Below are 19240 nucleotides of genomic sequence, written 5' to 3'. Positions count from 1 at the left end.
GTCTGCCGTACGCAGTGCTTGCGACCGAGATAGCAGAAAGTTTTGTTATTGTTGAGTTGAACATACCTGTAGATTGATAAAATTCTACATTTATGATATTGACGAACTTTCCGAGGAAAATGTACTTACATAACTTGAGCAGTTCGGCCGGGAAATGTTTGTCGACAATAATAGGTGCCTACTCCGTCAAGCATCTTATTCTGAATATTAACGGTTATGAAAAAAATACGCATTCACACAAATTTTACATTATTCATAAATTGTGCCACAATTTATCATATTACATAAAAAATGATTTGATATTTGATATACATTTTTATAAAGTCGTTAAGTAAACGAAAGATGTATATTCATCCTTTAATAGCAATATTAATACTTAAGTTCCAGGTATTTTGTCCGGATACCGATCTATATTATTATTCGTCGCAAACTCGCCAACTTAATTTACCAACTTCATTACGCTCCTGAAAAGTTTGGCAAAGTTGTGGTCAATGATAAATTGCTAGTTGCGACGGCTAAGTGCCGCCTATTAATGATAATGGCAACGACACCGCGACAGCATTCTTCATCATTTAACGTGCAAATTTATGGCAAAAATGTATGACACTTTAAACGATCGCCCAATTTGCTAGTTACAAGAATATTTTGTATACAACACTTCGTCTCCGTACAACAACAACCGTATATACTTCTTTGCTAGTAATTTTCTTGTATTTATTGTCTTTTTTAGCAATTTTACTTCGTTATTAGTACGTGCAGTCAAATTATTATTTATCAACAAGGACAGTGCCAAAAATATGCATCCACGACCTTATTTCCCGTATACCAAATTTTACATGTTACATCTATAGCTGGTCAAGCAGATCATGTCAGTAGAAAAAGGCGGCAAATTTGAAAAATGTAGGCGCGAAGGGATATTGTCTCATAGAAAATTTGAATTTCGCGCCTTTTTTTACTAACAAGATTTGCTTGACCAGCTATAGTTGTTAAGTAAATAAAAAATATTAGTACTATCCTGGAGTTCCTTCATTCTTCATGAGAAGAGCTTAATTGAGGAGTACATTGAACAAAGTGTGTACATAATTTTAGGCAAGTTGTCCGTGTCAATATTTAATACCTTGGACTGAACAGACTTTTTCGCATTGTATTGATAATTAATTTAGAACTTAGAAGGAACTAGTGCGGAAAGAAAGAGCACTTTCCGTACGTATGTCGAAAGTTTGAAGTGCCATATGTACTGTAAAACGTTGTACGATACACGTGCGAATAGGTAATTCGCAACTCGTGTCGATTTAAAACACTCCCTTCAGTCGGGTTTTAATTTATCGCCACTCGCTTCGAATTTCCTCTTTTCCGCACTTGTATCGTAAATAACTAATGTAGGTACGTATGTGCAGAAAAATGAGGAAAATATTATTTATACTTACTAATAAAAACATAAACTTAAAAGTGTGTACATTTTTTATTAGTTTTAGACTTAATTTAATCCATGTTCTCCAGTTAGACGTTCGCGATTAAATCATTTGATTTCGTATTTTCATCTTAAATTCTTATCTGCGAACAATTTATTTCACATTCAACTAAGTAATTCATATTTTTTCTGAGAACTTTTGCAGCATACTTTTCAAGTAATCCGTTTTTTTTTTTTTTTTTCTCTAGCCTATTTTGGTGTCCCACTGCTGGGCAAAGGCCTCCCCTCGTTTTTTCCACTCGACCCTGTCATCGGCATTTTCCCACCATTTGGGGTAGAATGCGTCCAAGTCGTCCCGCCATCTCCTTTTCGGTCTGCCTGAACTCCGGCCTGCACCGTCTATTGTGTTCCGTGGGTCCCACTCAGTAACCATTTTGGCCCACCTTTCTGGGTGCATAGTAATCCGTTATTTTCTAATAATATACTCGTACTGTACATATATTTATCTTCTTTCAATAGTACACATAAAATAATATTTTAGTAACACAAGTAGGTAGGTACCGCAAAAATACTAAAATAAATACGTCCAAAAATATACACATTCAACGGGTTCGGTAAAATTAATAAATTGTTTTTTTTTTGCTTGCCATTTATTGCGTTTCGAATACCCACGCTTCACCAGCCGTCAAAGAGAGACTGAAATTAATACCACGCCATCGGATTTTCATCGAAATTGGTATATAATGCAAATCCTTTACAAACAAAATGGCTGCTAGTTGACAATAAACACGAGAGCTACGTTAATCCCGCTACTATAAACTCCAATGAAAAACAAGATAATGCCGTGTTCATTACTGGTTTCATACTTATAATTGTTTGAATACTTGGTCACTGGCCAGCAATGTAATTTGAAAGATTTCGGGTCGCACTTTGTTGTCATTTGGGTTGATGCCACTGATTGAAAATTGTGTGTGCATTCGGCAGCCATGGCATGTAATATCTCATATCACGTTGTATGCACGTTGCCAAATGATCTTCCTAATTATAGCCTTATATGCGTATTATTTTTGAGCTGATTCCTGTGATACCCCGATTTTTTCTATGATGTTATGTGTTGAGCATGGAAAGTATAATATTTTCTTTACAATCTTAGGTAGAATACCTTTCAATTCATTTAGTTACACACCTAGTTTTTTTTGGTTTAGATACATGCTTCTTCTTCTTCCTCGCGTTGTCCCGGCATTTTGGCCACGGATCATGGGAGCCTGGGGTCCGCTTGGCAACGAATCCCAGGAATTGGCGTAGGCACTAGTTTTTACGAAAGCGACTGCCATCTGACCTTCCAACCCAGAGGGTAAACTAGGCCTTATTGGGATTAGTCCGGTTTCCTCACGATGTTTTCCTTCACCGAAAAGCGACTGGTAAATATCAAATGATATTTCGTACATAAGTTCCGAAAAACTCATTGGTACGAGCCGGGGTTTGAACCCGCGACCTCCGGATTGCAAGTCGCATGCTCTTACCGCTAGGCCACCAGCGCTTCAGCGGTTTAGATACATGCTAATCCAGCTTTACATTTATATTAGTAATACCAAGCCGATGTTATTTTTAGGCTTTACTTCCAATAATTCAGAGAAATTGTACATAAAAATATCACTGTGGTACTTTTTTAAATTTTTTGGATGTCAAATCTGTTACCTATCTATTGAGTTGATCGTTGACATTTAGTTATATGACTCGCAATGATTCTTACGTTTAGCATTGATTGTCCGAAACTAGCGTTCTAATAAAATATTGGCATGTAACCAAGTACATATCGTTACCTCGTTCGATAAAAATGTACTTTAATTCAGTTCATACCTATTGTGCATCATGCCTGGTTTATTTTTTGTACTTTTTTTTGCAACAACGACTTCCAAAAAGGCTTTGGTCGTAACACATGTTGTGACTAATCAAAATTCTATAATTGAAACAAAGCCAAAGTGTCGTCTAGACGTTTAGACGCGTTTAAAGTGTGTAGTGCAACGAAAATACGTTTTATTATTGCTACAAACACATTTACATCTAGTAGTGTGACAGAACTTTGATTTAACATGGCAATAAATGGCGAAGAAGTGGCTTACGTGCTCATAATGTGTGTCTGAAATGTGGCTTAAAAATTGTGCGCGGCGATGAATGTGATTGTGAGAAAAACAACTGTTTCTGTTGAAAACGAGGTGAAAAGAAAGTCGAGTTTTAGAAGTAAGAGTTCTGAGAGGAGGAGGAAGAAGCGAGTGCGGTTTACAGACACCGCCGACGACGATCCCGAGAGCACCCCTCTCTGGAGCCGGCTCGTTACTCTCCTCGCCTGTGTCTGGAAAAACACGACTAGCTCCGTTAAAACTGTATTTAGTAAGTTTGAAAATATTTTTATCCGTAGGTTATTCCGGTTCTGACCTTCGCATAAGATTAAATTTTTACGCGAGAATAAATTACATTATCCACGCTTCATGGCTCAAAGTAAAATGTTCAATATTATGCTCCAACCTTTTTCTGCTGTTATTTTTGGGGGTTCGTGGTAATATTAATCATGATTTTAATAGAACAAAAAGCTTTTTTTACGTGAAGGATAAGCGTGGTCGTTCCTTGTAGGTCGTCTGGAAAGTTTTAGTAGTATTAAATTACTGTGGCGCTGAAACTATCCGAAATGATTATTTTCGGATCAATTTGATAAACAATTTCGGACAACTCCGGCCCGCCAGCGACGCAACTTCGCCTGCAAACTTTACTCTTTGCGAAATTAATTTGCGGAATTTCCCACGCAAGAACCTATGCCGTCGCAGTTTGCCACAATGAATAGTTGTCAATCAATATTCGTCAATCAATTATTTATAGATTCATTCATTAATTTAGGTACTTACAACTACCTAATTACTATTAAGTAGCAAAGCAGCGATCTTCTCTAGGGGGTAATTGCACAAAATATCCCTATGGGTCGAAGTGGCCAAGGGCCCCTGAAAACAATAAGATAAGTAGCAAACCAAAAACCCTCAAGTACTTACCTAATTCTTAATTCATGTGCCTAATTGTGTACCTAGGGCAGTTTTCGTAACAAACTGGAACCAATTGAAATCGCATTTTTTCGGAACAAAAAAGCAATTAATAAAATTACTTAAACTAAAGTAATTTCTGAATCCTATACCACTACCACCAGTATTAACATTGACATGACATATTCGCTTACGTCTAAGTAACTTACTTTCTATGCATCTCGCTCGTACTTGCATATTAGTGCAAGCGAGTTGTATAGGAAGTAATTTACGCAGTCGTGAGCGAATATGTCAACGTCAAAACTGGTGGTAGCCGTACAGATCAATGTTTCCAGTTAAGTTTTATAATTATTAAATAGAAGCCTGACTTGTGACGATTTTAGTTACATTGCGGACCATTGAGGTTACATCAATTCAGCAGACCGATCAAATGACGCAATGTAATGAAACTCGCATGCGAGTTCTCGCACCGTCTAAATTGCCCTTAGTCAAGTCTAGTCAATAAAAAGCATTAGCTAAGTTTGACCCGTGTCACGTTTGACCCGCACCGAACTCGTAAAAGATAGGCCAGGACGCTCTCAAGATTATTGCGGTGATAGTTTCACTAACTTTTACTTTGACTATTGTTGGCAAGATAAAAGACGAAGGAGCCAACTTACATATCTAAGTTCTTATTTAATTTTAAACTAAACAATTTAACATTTTCATTCAAGCACATTTTTCCTATGCAAAAAAGCCTTTTTTAAACGCATTTTAGGTTTTATATCATATAAAAAAAGCGGCCAAGTGCGAGTCGGACTCGCCCATGAAGGGTTCCGTATTTAGGCGATTTATGACGTATAAAAAAAAAAACTACTTACTAGATCTCGTTCAAACCAATTTTCGGTGGAAGTTTACATGGTAATGTACATCATATATTTTTTTTAGTTTTATCATTCTGTTATTTTAGAAGTTACGGGGGGGGGGGGGACACATTTTACCACTTTGGAAGTGTCTCTCGCGGAAACTATTCAGTTTAGAAAAAAATGATATTAGAAACCTCAATATCATTTTTGAAGACCTATCCATAGATACCCCACACGTATGGGTTTGATGAAAAAAAAATTTTGAGTTTCAGTTCGAAGTATGGGGAACCCCAAAAATTTATTGTTTTTTTTCTATTTTTGTGTGAAAATCTTAATGCGGTTCACAGAATACACCTACTTACCAAGTTTCAACAGTATAGTTCTTATAGTTTCGGAGAAAAGTGGCTGTGACATACGGACGGACAGACAGACGGACAGACGGACAGACGGACAGACGGACAGACAGACAGACATGACGAATCTATAAGGGTTCCGTTTTTTGCCATTTGGCTACGGAACCCTAATAACTAACTAAATATAATTTAGGTATTGTCTTCTACAGGAAGTTTGTAGCAGTATTGGTCACTATTTTCGAGTTACGCAACGAAGTAATCACTCTGCGATATTGTGATGTTACACCTCGATCGTTGTAAAATAAAAAAAGCGGCCAAGTGCGAGTCGGACTCGCCCATGAAGGGTTCCGTATTTAGGCGATTTATGACGTATAAAAAAAAACTACTTACTAGATCTCGTTCAAACCAATTTTCGGTGGAAGTTTACATGGTAATGTACATCATATATTTTTTTTTAGTTTTATCATTATCTTATTTTAGAAGTTACAGGGGGGGGGGGGGGACACATTTTACCACTTTGGAAGTGTCTCTCGCGCAAACTATTCAGTTTAGAAAAAAAAGGTATTAGAAACCTCAATATCATTTTTGAAGACCTATCCATAGATACCCCACACGTATGGGTTTGATGAAAAAAAATTTTTTTTGAGTTTCAGTTCAAAGTATGGGGAACCCCAAAAATTTATTGTTTTATTTCTATTTTTGTGTGAAAATCTTAATGCGGTTTACAGAATACATCTACTTACCAAGTTTCAACAGTATAGTTCTTATAGTTTCGGAGAAAAGTGGCTGTGACATACGGACGGACAGACAGACGGACAGACAGACAGACATGACGAATCTATAAGGGTTCCGTTTTTTGCCATTTGGCTACGGAACCCTAAAAAGGAGTAATACCTAGGTACAAATACAAATCTCTTTATTGTCAGATAATATTATATTATAATTTTTTGGTTAATGTCTTATTTTTTTTTAATAAATGTTAGTAAAAAATTCAATTTCAATTTAATTAATAATCATCATCGGCATATCTAAATATTCCAAATCAAACGAATACATTATCCGATCATGGGTCAGATCTACGTCATTGCGTTGCGGACGCGTTCAGCCGGTGAGAGCGGCGAATAACAAATTTGTCAATAGCGGATTAGACCGCTTAGGCCGCTGAATGATAAATGGTCACGGTAAAATTGGTCATCCGTGTGGTTTGGCTTGAATTAAGAAGATAATTGCAAAATGCGGTGACTAACGTCCATTTGGATTTTGTGATTAATTATTATCGCATTTTATTAGTGTTCGATTTTGACACTACCAAACAACGCACTAAGACGAATAAAAAAACGACCGCTATTATAATTTCACTAAAGTTACTTATAGATGAATAAAATACTTTGAGTTATAGAAAAAAAAAAGAACTCGTAAAGTCCTTTTCTGGAACAAAACAAACCAGGGCCAGTTTGGTATTGGTATTCAATATGTGTTTGGTGAATGCGGCTTTACTTAATTCGGTAACTGAATATGGGTGTTTCAATGGTATAATTAACTTGTAATTGCAGTATTAACCGAAATTGATTAAATCATTGACTGATTGCATCACGTTACATGTATTGTTCAATCAGTGTCGATGATAACGACCATTGGCATTTTATAATAATATTAAAAGCGAATACAGTGTATTACTAAAAGAAATTAAAAACTAGCTTAAATCTAAAATAGGCCCTTGAGGCATTGTACCAAGGATGCTGGCGACATTTCCTCGCTGTATCGCAATGCTGATACGTTGTGCGAGGTAGCCGCCAGCTCTTCGGTCACCAGTTACGTCAACCAGACGCTTCGCGATTTCTGCGAACAACTTATGCGCGCTGGGACCCCATGGACCTAGAGTTTCAACTCCAAATGGTACAAAATGGTACTCTCTACCGAGGCTCTTATATTTGTTACGTTTTAAAATTTCGGCGCTTTCCGCCGCCCCGCCCGCTTTTACATTAGTCCGTTGGAGGTGGGACGGTGCCAGTGTGTCTACGCAGGTAGCATCCCACACTAACATCCGTCCCAAGCTCCAAGGAACTAAGGACACCCCATCGGGCCTCTTGCCATCGTCTCACTGTATATATCTTGTTTGTAAATAAATGATTATATAAGAGTAAAAAAAAAACAAAAGCGAATATAGAAACTTAAGGGGACGGTATATGACGTTTTCGATTTAGACCTCACTTTGTGCAATCAATTTGTTCAATGAATGATTAATAACTGCATTAAATTATACGTAAATCTGTTCACGAAGAAGCCGTGTACCGGATCTTCACGCCATAATATTTTTGATTTGCTGTAATTCTCTACAAATCAACACTAAAACTGTCCAAAAATCAAAATAATATGTTCCGTTTGAGCAAGATGCATTACAGTTTTGTCTTTGACAGTAATTGAGTTGTTGTGGGATTTTGAAGGCTAGATAACTAAACTACCAAATTATTATCTACTTATATTTTTACTCACAAATACAACACAGAAATTCAATCCCAAATGTAAACTTTCGTATAATTTCCATACATTGACGACATCACTCAAAACTCTTCTTCGAGTCAGATGGCCGTTGGCCTTGCATCGAAGCAGACGTGTACGTCGTCGTAGCTCGTTTTTGACATTATTATAGACATTTCATCATATACGCATACGAAAATGTATACCAGTAGATAAATTGTATTTCATAAAATAGGGTAAATAAATATAATCACGTCGAGCTCGAGTCAAATTTTAAATGTGAGTTGTTGTTATTTACGGGTCGTAACGGTCGAAAACAGCAGTAAATTATCCTAAAACAATACGATTACAATCGAATTTAAGTAACTTGTTCCTTCAAAACCCGCTTAAAATGAAAAAAAGTTTAAAGACTCGTTTTACTGATTGGGATTGATTTTCATTATGCTGGTATCAATTTTGCGTCATTATAAAAATGTATATGACTTCTGTACGTCAATGACTTTTGATGTCAATTAATTGTAATCTTGTATTTATGTTAGAGAATATTATATGTTCATTTAAATATTACTCATCTATTAATACGAAGCGTAATTCGTTTAATACCTAAAGACTTGCAGTGTCTACACCTACTTTGTTGACGTTCGTTCCGTCTATGTATGCGATTACGTAACGTGCTGTTCTGATAATCTTCAAGAATCAAGATAATTAATAACGGCAAGATCAGCATTTAGTACCAGCGAGTTTTGCGGATTTGGAGACCGAGATGAAGCTTACAGGCCAATATCGCTGCGGCCCGGCCTGCTTATTGTTATGTGTATAAATCGAATGTTATATAAATTTACTATAAAAAACAATGTTTTATTTCAATGACATTCTGTGCGTAGAGGTATGTATGTTTCGGTGATTATAAGAATTATGTCCACACAATAATCGTGCAAAGCAGAGACTGCATTATTTCTTTACGGTATAAGCGGTAAGGAAAAACTCATTGGTATCCTGGCTCGTACCAATGAGTTTTTCGGAACTTATGTACGAAATATCATTTCATATTTACCACTAGCTTTTCGGTGAAGGAGGAAACATCGTGAGGAAACCTGCATACTCGTAGTGGATACATTTGCGAAGAAATTCAAAGCTGTGTGTGAAGTCCCCAATCCGCATTGGCTAGCCCAATGCGTTGAGATTATTGTCTATACAGGGTGGTCCAAACCTTGACGTCCAAAAATCGTGGGCTATCAGAATGTACCCCATATGTATGTTAGCCGATTTTTCGTAGTTTTCAAGTTATGATTTTTTAAGCTTTTAACTTTTCCTATGAAATTCCGGGGTTCCCATACAGAGTGGCTGAAAAATAACTGCATTCCGTTGCCAGGGAGGTGTTGGGATTATACTGAGCAACTTTTATTATTGGACCAACCCCGAAATCGCGAAAAAAAAATTGGTGTTTTATACATTTTGGCTAGTCCATTTTCTATGGAAGGGTAATTTTTTTTCGCGGTTTCGGGGTTGGCCCCATTGTAAAAGTTGCTCAGTATAATCCCAAAACCTCCCTGGCAACGGAAATGCAGTTATTTTTTAGCCACTCTGTATGGGAACCCCGGAATTTCATAAGAAAAGTTAAAAGTAAAAAAAAATCATAACTCGATAACTACGAAAAATCGGCTAACATACATGGGGTATATTCTGATAGCCCACGACGTGAGGAATCTAAAAAAAAATTTTTGGACGTCAAGGTTTGGACCACCCTGTATATAGGCTGAATTATTATTATTATTTATAGGCGGTACGGTACCGTTATTATTTATCAATACCGCTTCGTTTTGAAGGTACTATACCTGTTGAAATATAAAGTACGGTACCGGTATAAAATTGCAGCAGGTACAACTATTTTTTATAGGTGTACAGTCAGCTGCAGAGAAAAGGTACCACCCCTGCATACAATCTTCTATGCAGGGGTGACCTGCAGCTGACTGTACCTAAACCATCACTGACCGAGCGTAGGCGAAGGTCTCCGTTTCAGCTTGGGCAAAAATACTTTCGTTTGTTCGAATGTTCTCCTTTGCATATCACATTTCTCAAATATCTCGAGAAAATTTGTAAGCAGGTTCGGTAGTTGGATATAATTACTCGGTTTCTTTTTTTTTTATAAGTTCTAATAGGCAGAGATTGTCATAAAGGACTTAAGCGAATGTAGGGTCTGTGGTACTTAAGACCATTGTGATTATTAGTAGTGTCCGATCGAAGATTCGGTTTCGGTTTCGGCCAGTTTCGGCCATAAAATCATGTTTCGGCCGTAGTTTCGGCATCGGCCAAAAAACGGCCGAATCTTTCGGCCTGGCCGAAACATACGAAATAGTACTTCGTATTATGAAACTAAACTATGTGACAAAGACCAAAAGTTGGGGAGCAAGTAGGACAACAATATTTATATATACAGAAATTTGTGTTTCGGTCGGACACTAATTATTAGGTACTTACTGATTACGCTGCGCCGCGTGGAACGTGAGGTGCGTTGGGGTAAGTGCATACAAATCATTCAAGAAAAAAATCCCTTTTAAGATCACTCGTGTGTCTGCCCCTAATAGAATAATTCAATTGAAATTTGGTACACATTTGTCACATATGACAAAGAGTCGGTGATCCAAAGATGGACTAGTAACGTAAATAAATGAACTTCTAACTTTGCGGCCATTTTTTGTATCGTGTGATATATCAGATATTAAATTATAAGATATTTACTAATAATAAGCATTGGTCACGTAAATTATTTTTAGATTTTTTTTGCAAGTATGATATAGAACATTATTTCAATTATTTTTAAAATTAAGCCTATCCAAAGGCGACTTGGAAGAAGTGTCATGGGGATCTACATTCGTTGGGTGAAAAACAAGTTTTTTTGTCTAATTATCGTTTAAAACTCAATCGATCGGCAATAACGCGGGCACATAAAACAAAAAACTTCTTTTTTCACTCATAAAACTCCTTAAACCTAATAAGAGCTAAACAAAAACAAGTGCGAGTCGGACTCGCATTCCAAGGGTTCCGTATATTAAGTCCGTCTCACGCTTGACTGCACATTTCTTATAGATTTTCCTGACATATATAGGTAAAGAACTACTTTGTGTATTTTTTTCAAAATTTTAGATCCAGTAGTTTCGGAGAAGGTGGGCGGAGAATGATCATTTTTTGCCTATTTTCATGAATAACTGCTGAACTATTAATCCTAAAATTATAAAAAAAAAATTATTTGAGATTCTTACAATGGGCTCTTTTATTTGATATGTAACACTATATAGTTTAAAAAACATTTTTTTTTTTCATTTACCCCCTCCCCCCCCCCCCCCCAAAATGGCTGCCGTATTTCAAATTCTCTAAAATAAATTTTATTTACGTTACACGTCCATCTTTGGGTCACAAATTTACATTAGTGTGCCAAATTTACATATGTGTGCCAAATTTCAACTGAATTGGTCCAGTAGTTTCGGAGAAAATAGACTGTGACAGACGGACGGACAGACGGACAGACGCACGAAGAATTATATGTATATGCACTTACCCCAATGCACCTCTCGTTCTACGCTGCGCGGGGTTCATTGCCGCTCCTACCGCCGTAAGTGTAAGTACAACTACATCATCAAGGCTACGATCGAAGATAATCAGTTCAGCACTGAAATCTATTATTTCGGTGGAATGCCAGTATAATATTTAATTATTTATTTTAATGTTATAAATTTAATAGCAAAATAAATAGCGAATATACGATACTCGTACAAGTAAATCTGTAAAGATCTTAGGGGTACATCAGCCGACATATATTATTAAATTTTATTTTGTCCGCCTTAAATAAATTTCCACCCTGCCAAAACTTTATTTATTTAAATTTCTAATTGAATTGATTTTTCGCCTTATGAATAACCGTATAGAGTAGTAAATAACATTTTACATCTGACTTAATGACATCTGGGTTTATTCGGTTTAACTTTACAAAACGCGTATCTCGACAAAGCCGTAATATGCAGAAAATAGTTAACAATCAAATGAATTAAATTAGAATTTAAATACGTCACGTGTGACATGAACAGACAAGGAGAGCAAGATTTAATGTATTGTTTCTCTTTCTTCTTTCAATGGAACGTTTTTACAGTTTCTGTTCCTCAAAAGAGGTCAGTGGTTATCACTAAACTCAAAACGCTATCTTAAAAAAACTTGATGGGTCAATGACCTGTCCCAGTAAAGTGAGGTAGTGTGCGTGAAGTGCGCTTGTGTGTGAAATGGGGTAAATTGACAGAATCTGAAAATTTACCCACCTCTACTGTCGCCTTAATGTGTATTGTTTGAAACAGTGATCATAATAATATCTACTTAATGTAGGTCCTCGAATCCTATACTGGAATGGAATATAATAACATTGCAATTTTCCACTACCACAGTACTTGCAATTAAATGTCATGAAATCAGCGAAATAACTACCTTGGCATATATCTTTATTACTTATAATTTAATCACATTATACCGGGCTCAGCACGGTTCCATTTTTATCGACTATCACTATGCCCGTCACTTTCCCACTTACATACTTGTTAGAACGTGACAGGCATGGTGATAAACGATAAAAATGCTACCGTGCTACTAGGGCTGGATGCGTATGAAGAATAAGTCATCAGACGTACAAATTGCAATCGTAAAACAAATCAAATTGTACACACTGTGCTGAGTTCATGATGTTTGTTCTATCCACTATACTATAACAAATACACTATAGTAAACTATTTGTACCTACACAGAATTTAAACTAATTCAGGATTCTTAGTTCGTTGACGTAAATTGGTAATAGAGATAAGAATTAAGTTTTTAATTTCAAAATTGATGCAACGGTTTGATTTCTTTGGACAACCGCAAATTTAAGTTAATTATATAACTACCATCTGTAGCTGTTTACATAAAATTATGTTTACTATGTATGTCAATATTTCTTAAAATTAAGAACACGTGCGACTCACCGAACGACACCGACCACTAACTGGCAAATCATGTAGGATTTGATTATAGAGTCATGTACAGCGAAAACTACATAAAAGTTTATAATAATCTAGTTTCCTCTTAGAATTTAGAACAGTCTAGCTGAAATTAAGCACGTCGCTTCGGTCTTGGTACCAGAGTCTAATTTGGTATGTAGGCCTGCTTTAGAGACAGTGTGACAGAATATTCATGGAAGCATTTGGACGGCACCGTACGGGCTATTCCAGTGGTGTATTTAATAAACAAAACGTGGATAAGATTACTTTATGTGATCATAATTTACTTTGGATTATAAGCCACGTTGTTTTTAGGGCTCTCCGCTGTCCGTCTGTCCGTTTGTCACCAGGCTATAACTTATGATTCGTGATAGCTAGACAGTTGAAATTTTCAAAAGTGACAGTTCTGGTCAAGTTCACGCGAAAAGGCACGTGAAAATGCCCGCAGCGCCAATAATGAACATCTTTTCCAAGAATCGAGTAAAAAACAAACAAATTCCACTAACGTTACTTCCGCACCATCACGAGTTTCATTCAAGACGCTCCAGACGTGAGTTGTGTATTTGTTTAGAACAAAGTCCGCCTTTGTTAATGAGCTCACCGGGAATAGCCGCATCAGAAGTGTTTACGTAAATTGCGCATCGCTACACCTTCATCCGTCAGCTGATTGCTGCGAGCTTGGAGTCGCTGTTCTAATCAAATATTTTTTGGCGTGTTTTAAATATTTTGAAAATTTAGCACTACGTGGAAAGGCCCATGACAAGCCCAAAACAATTTAAAGGCGTCTTTGCGCCAAAATCACTCTTCTCATGTCGTTCAATACCGACACATAGTCATGTCATTTAAAATACGATACACAATAAAACTTTGTATCTTTTGACGATCACATGATTTTTAATACTTTCGAATCTGTCCCAACTTTTATATCAACATACATACCACAATACAATAATTTTAAAATTTATTTATAATAATAATAAACAATGTCTTTCAGATCTATCTCTGAGTCAGAAACCTATAAATACCTTGGTATGTCACAGTCGTTGGGTATTGAGGACGAGGGTATTAGACGGTCGGTGAAGGAGCGCTTTTTCAGTCGGCTCACAAAAGTCCTTAACAGTCTTTTGTCAGGAGGCAACAAAGTGCGCGCCTTCAACGCCTGGGTAATGCCCCTACTCACATACTCCTTTGGCATACTAAGGTGGACTCAGACCGAGCTGGATGCCCTGGATCGGAGGGTCCGATCACTGCTCACCGCGCATCGCATGCTACACCCACGCTCGTCAGTTATGAGATTGTACATCCCACGGAAATGTGGAGGCCGAGGCTTCCTAAACGCCAAGGATCTCCACAACCGCGAGGTGTACAATCTCAGGAATTATTTCCTTAACAACGACTGTGGGATGCATCGTGATGTGGTGGCAGTAGACAGGAACCTCACGCCGCTCTCCTTGGCAAACGAGAACTGGCGCAAACCTGTGGTACTAAGTACTGCGGATCGCAAGGCGGCATGGGAGAGTAAGGTGCTACACGGGCGGTTCTACAAGGCCCTCACGGGACCCGATGTGGACCTGCTCGCGTCGGTGAACTGGTTACGATTCGGGGACCTCTTCGGAGAAACCGAGGGTTTTGCCTGTGCAATTGCGGACGAAGTAATGATGACGAACAACTATCGGAAATATATCCTGAAGGACGGTACGGTCGACATCTGTCGGGCATGCCGTCGTCCCGGAGAGTCACTCAGGCATATCATTTCCGGTTGTTCTCATCTTGCTAACGGCGAGTACTTGCACAGACATAATCTCGTAGCCAGGATTATACACCAGCAGCTTGCTCTTCTATACGGCCTTGTGGACCGCGAAGTACCGTACTACAAGTATTCACCTGCGCCAGTTCTCGAGAATGGTCGTGCCACGCTCTATTGGGATCGATCTGTCATCACTGACAGGACTATTGTAGCCAATAAGCCTGACATTGTGATAATAGATCGATCGCAACGCCGGGCCGTGCTCGTTGACATCACCATCCCTCATGATGAGAATCTCGTGAAAGCCGAGAAGGACAAGTCCAGCAAGTACCTAGACTTGGCTCACGAGATAACCGCCATGTGGGATGTTGATTCGACGATCATTGTCCCGATAGTCGTTTCAGTGAACGGTCTAATAGCGAAGAGTCTCGACCAACATCTTGAGAGACTCTCGCTAGGTGGTTGGATCAAGGGTCAGATGCAGAAGGCGGTGATCTTGGACACGGCGCGGATAGTCCGCCGGTTCCTCTCTCTGCAGCCCTGACCACCGGCAGCTTGGGCCTTGCCCCGCTGCTGGCGGCACCCTAGGTTAGGTTTTTTATAATATGTTTATAAGTATTTTGTATTGTTTTTGTAAGTGTTTTTGTATTTTATTTTTATATCCATATTATAAAATAACCTAACTTAAGACCAAAAATAAATAAAGAGAATAAATAATAGGTACATTATTTATGATATTGTTATAGAACACATTTTGGAGCAAAGTAGGCACATTTTACAGTGCCTAAAAGTCATTAAGTTGATCTAATATGCACAATTCTAAAATTATTTAGAATCTCTAGTCGTGCGGCTGTTCCTTATGATGTGTGAATAAGTTATCGTAATAACCGATATCCACACCTGACCGGGAACGCAAATTTTACGCGCAGTGTATTCTGAGCTTTCGGAACAAATGGTTTCATGTTCTTGTGTTTGTAGTTGAAATGTCAGTGAGCATCGATATGGAGAGGTTCCCGTCTCGGAAGAACTTTAGACGCCGGACTTTGAAAACCCTAAGATCGGCTGTAACGGCATTGTCACAAATCGCTAGTGAGTGTTTACCGAATTTTACATAATTGTTTTTTAAATGTCTTGATTAAGAAAAAGTTATAAGAGTGCTTTAAAAGAACCCCATTGCATCTACCCATTCTTAGGAAAGGTGTGCTTTTTATACGTAACTAAACTGTATGTAATAGCTGGAAACTTGTCAAAGTCGTTAGTTGCCTCGTATCTTTTCTGAGAAGCATTGCAGTGGAGTCTTGTCAAGGCCTGCCAAGGCCAATGGCATGACGAAATGAAACTGTTTTTGATGTAGGTACCACGTCACGTCATGCTTTCACGATACACAGCTAGACTTTGTATTAACTAGCTTTAATTAGTAAATATAGGTAGAGGAAATGGCCCTGATTTACGATCATGAGATAACGAAAACAGTTTTATTATTTTCCAGTAATTTCCAAAATTAAAAGATATTGTCTTACGTTATAAGTATTTGAAAAACTGTAACTGTGTTTATGTTTAAAGAAGATTGATTTAACGACTTCTAAAAATGTTAACCACTTCACCATGGCTGCGCTAAAATGTCTTGTTTTTTCCTTACGAGATCCTCTAAACGGCACAAACATTGTGCCTTTGCTTCTCACATTTCGTTTTAAGTAAGTGTGTCTTAAACTGCTTCCATTAACTTTATTTTCGAGAATGTCATTGCTTTGTCTGCGGCGTTGTCAATTTGCAATAACCATTTATTTTATTTTCCTTATTTCCTTTTACGGAAGTCTCGATGTTCTAATGCATTTCAAATATATTCGCTCATAATATTTTTTAATATTATTTAATTATTATATACTCAATAAACAGGTCACTTTATAAGTTTATATAGAACTTATTCGCATTTGTCGTTTTCTTAATCATGTTTCTTTCAAATATTATTTAACATTATGCACATGACAAGTCACCTTTACACACGCCCCAAGTACAAATGCTAAAAAGAGTGTCTAGCACGCAAAAGCCCTTAAACAATTCAAATCCAATGATGCCGAAACCGTTGAGTGGGAACTCTTGAGTCCTACTCATAACACTCTCCGCAAACAATTCGTCGAGTATTTGCGAGACGTCAGCGGCGTAATGAAGGTGTCAACCAAGCTTTAGACATTGTGCCCCCGCCGCCTTCAAGACATTAGAAGCGAGCCTTGTTTGTCAAACTCAGTGATCATTTGTTACTTAACTTGGAGTGGCTCTGAATTGAAGCTCGAGTAAGCCTCCTTAAGAAATGTTGCGTTGTTTCTGAATACAATTTCAAGGTAAAGAAGGTCTAAACAAGTTTCAATAAACTTGAAGGAGTTTTTGTATCCTGCAATTGTCAAGGTCCCATTGTTTTGAAGAGGCAGAGATATTGATACTTAAAGTTTTAATGCGGCTAGTCTTTTAATCACTATAAACGGTTATAGATAATATAACTTAACGGCGCAAATTGGAGCGAAACACATAATGTTCTAATGTCGGTGAAACAACAATGTCGGTGAATTGCGTCAGGTCGTTACAGCAGACACTTACCGGTATATCGTCAAACCACTTTGTACCTCCCATTTGCTTGTTGCGCACTCCAAGCTCGAGTAAAACAAGAACGCATCAAATCTTGAACTTAATTAATGAACGTGAACAAAACGCTATTGTGTCTCTCACGAACCATTGAATCCGTATTTTGATATTACCATGGAAAGCGGAGCTGTTAGATGAAACCACGAAAACAGAATGCGGTGCAGATGAACAATTACACAATACGATCGGAAATTCGGTACGTCACGATAGCTGGCGAATTTGGAAATTCGAAACGCACATCGTTTCGGTTACAACACAAATTCAGTGCACAACGTTCGCAAATAAACAGCGTTATCAGCGTCCAATAATAGGTCCACTCGGGAACTAGGCTCATTGTTTAGTTCATTTCAAGCAAACAAGCACAAACAAAGGTCTCTCGGAGGCTATACAGTCATTTTCAGACATTATGTAACTAATTTCAATATTAATTAGACTCCTCTATTGTTCCGCAGGAAATCCCAGCAAAGTTGTAACAATGAAGTAATATCAAACACAAACAAAACGTTGAATCGAGAATTTTGTTTAGCGTGTGTGAATCAACTTTGTAACAATCGCAAGTGGCTAAACCATAGGCTACCTCCCAAAGACTCTGCAATATGAAGCGTTCACGAAGACTCGCGGTCACCACCCTCTATTTTGTACATACCTAGACCTACTAAACAATACGTAACAATAATTAATAATTCAAGGAAAGTTATAAAAATTACCACATCAAGTGAGATGCGAGCACGCGATACCCATGCCGATTTTTGGGGCATAATGACATAGCCGAGTTTGAGTGTTAATTAGGTAGCTTTAATGTTTGTCAGTAACAATTTACATCTACCCCATAGCTACCTATCAAAATGAATATAGTGCCCTTAAGGCAGATGTCGAAAATGGCGGCGATTTTTCAATTGAGAGCATATATCTTCCTGTAATTTAAAACTGCCTCGAATAGTTTTAAAGTGCTACGCCGCAAGCCGCACAACCTAGTTACACCTTAATACACCATTGTATGCCACCATCCACTAAAATTTGAATCCTAAACATGGTTGCAAACAAAACCGGCAGGGCTCTTATATTAAATTTATTGTTATTAGAATGTCATCAATGAAAGAAAGGATGAAAGGTGATTTATTTACGTACAGATAAACAATTGAGTGCCTACAAACAATAAAATTATCAAAACTAAGTGTGTCAGCCAAAGCTTAAGCTCAGCATTGTGGTACAGCTCGATGGTTGCAGTGCTGATTTTCGGCTTGCTCCTTGTTGACAATTCGCTAAATACGTGGTGACCGCGAGTCACCTTATACGTTCCATCTGCAAGTGATCTGTGAGGTAAACCTAGATGGCGGCTTGGCAGCGGGTGAGCCGCGTAAACTTTGCTCGGCAAATAAGTGGCGCCCAACGCGGGGCGCTTCTTGTAATGCAATTGCTGTAATTGCTAACACAAATTCCACGAGCAAATTATAAGCAGAATCTAAATTATGAATTTAATTTCCATATGTTTTCGCATTTGCAAAGTCTTGGAATTCATAATCGTGTTACTACGTTGTTTGATGACGAGTTGTGAAAGATGAATTTTGTTTGGCTTTAAATAGTTTTATTTTTGGAATACGTTGATATATTTTTAGAAAGCCTTTATTGCAGCTACTGCTATTTAAAAATGTTTTTACTAGGTATCTGTCACTTGACTGATTGTGTTTTATACAAAAGAACCTTGTTGAAGATTAACCGAGACAA

At 37.7% G+C, this 19240-nt stretch overlaps 2 protein-coding genes across 2 annotated transcripts in view; both read left to right on the top strand.

Annotated features, from left to right (window-relative positions):
- Positions 1–15428, top strand: part of LOC134651365 (gustatory and odorant receptor 22) — a 158165-nt gene extending 142737 nt beyond the window's left edge. The window contains exon 10 of the mRNA XM_063506448.1: positions 15417–15428. The gene's annotated coding sequence lies outside the window, so the exon portion shown is untranslated. The remainder of the gene's footprint in view (positions 1–15416) is intronic.
- Positions 1–19240, top strand: part of LOC134651677 (Kv channel-interacting protein 4) — a 159317-nt gene that overhangs the window by 6587 nt on the left and 133490 nt on the right. The gene's annotated exons all lie outside the window — the stretch shown is intronic.

This window comes from Cydia amplana, chromosome 10 (assembly GCF_948474715.1).
Source record: "Cydia amplana chromosome 10, ilCydAmpl1.1, whole genome shotgun sequence".
NCBI lineage: Eukaryota > Metazoa > Arthropoda > Insecta > Lepidoptera > Tortricidae > Cydia > Cydia amplana.
Note: the sequence above shows the minus strand (reverse complement) of the source record. Positions and strands in the feature narration are given on the sequence as shown.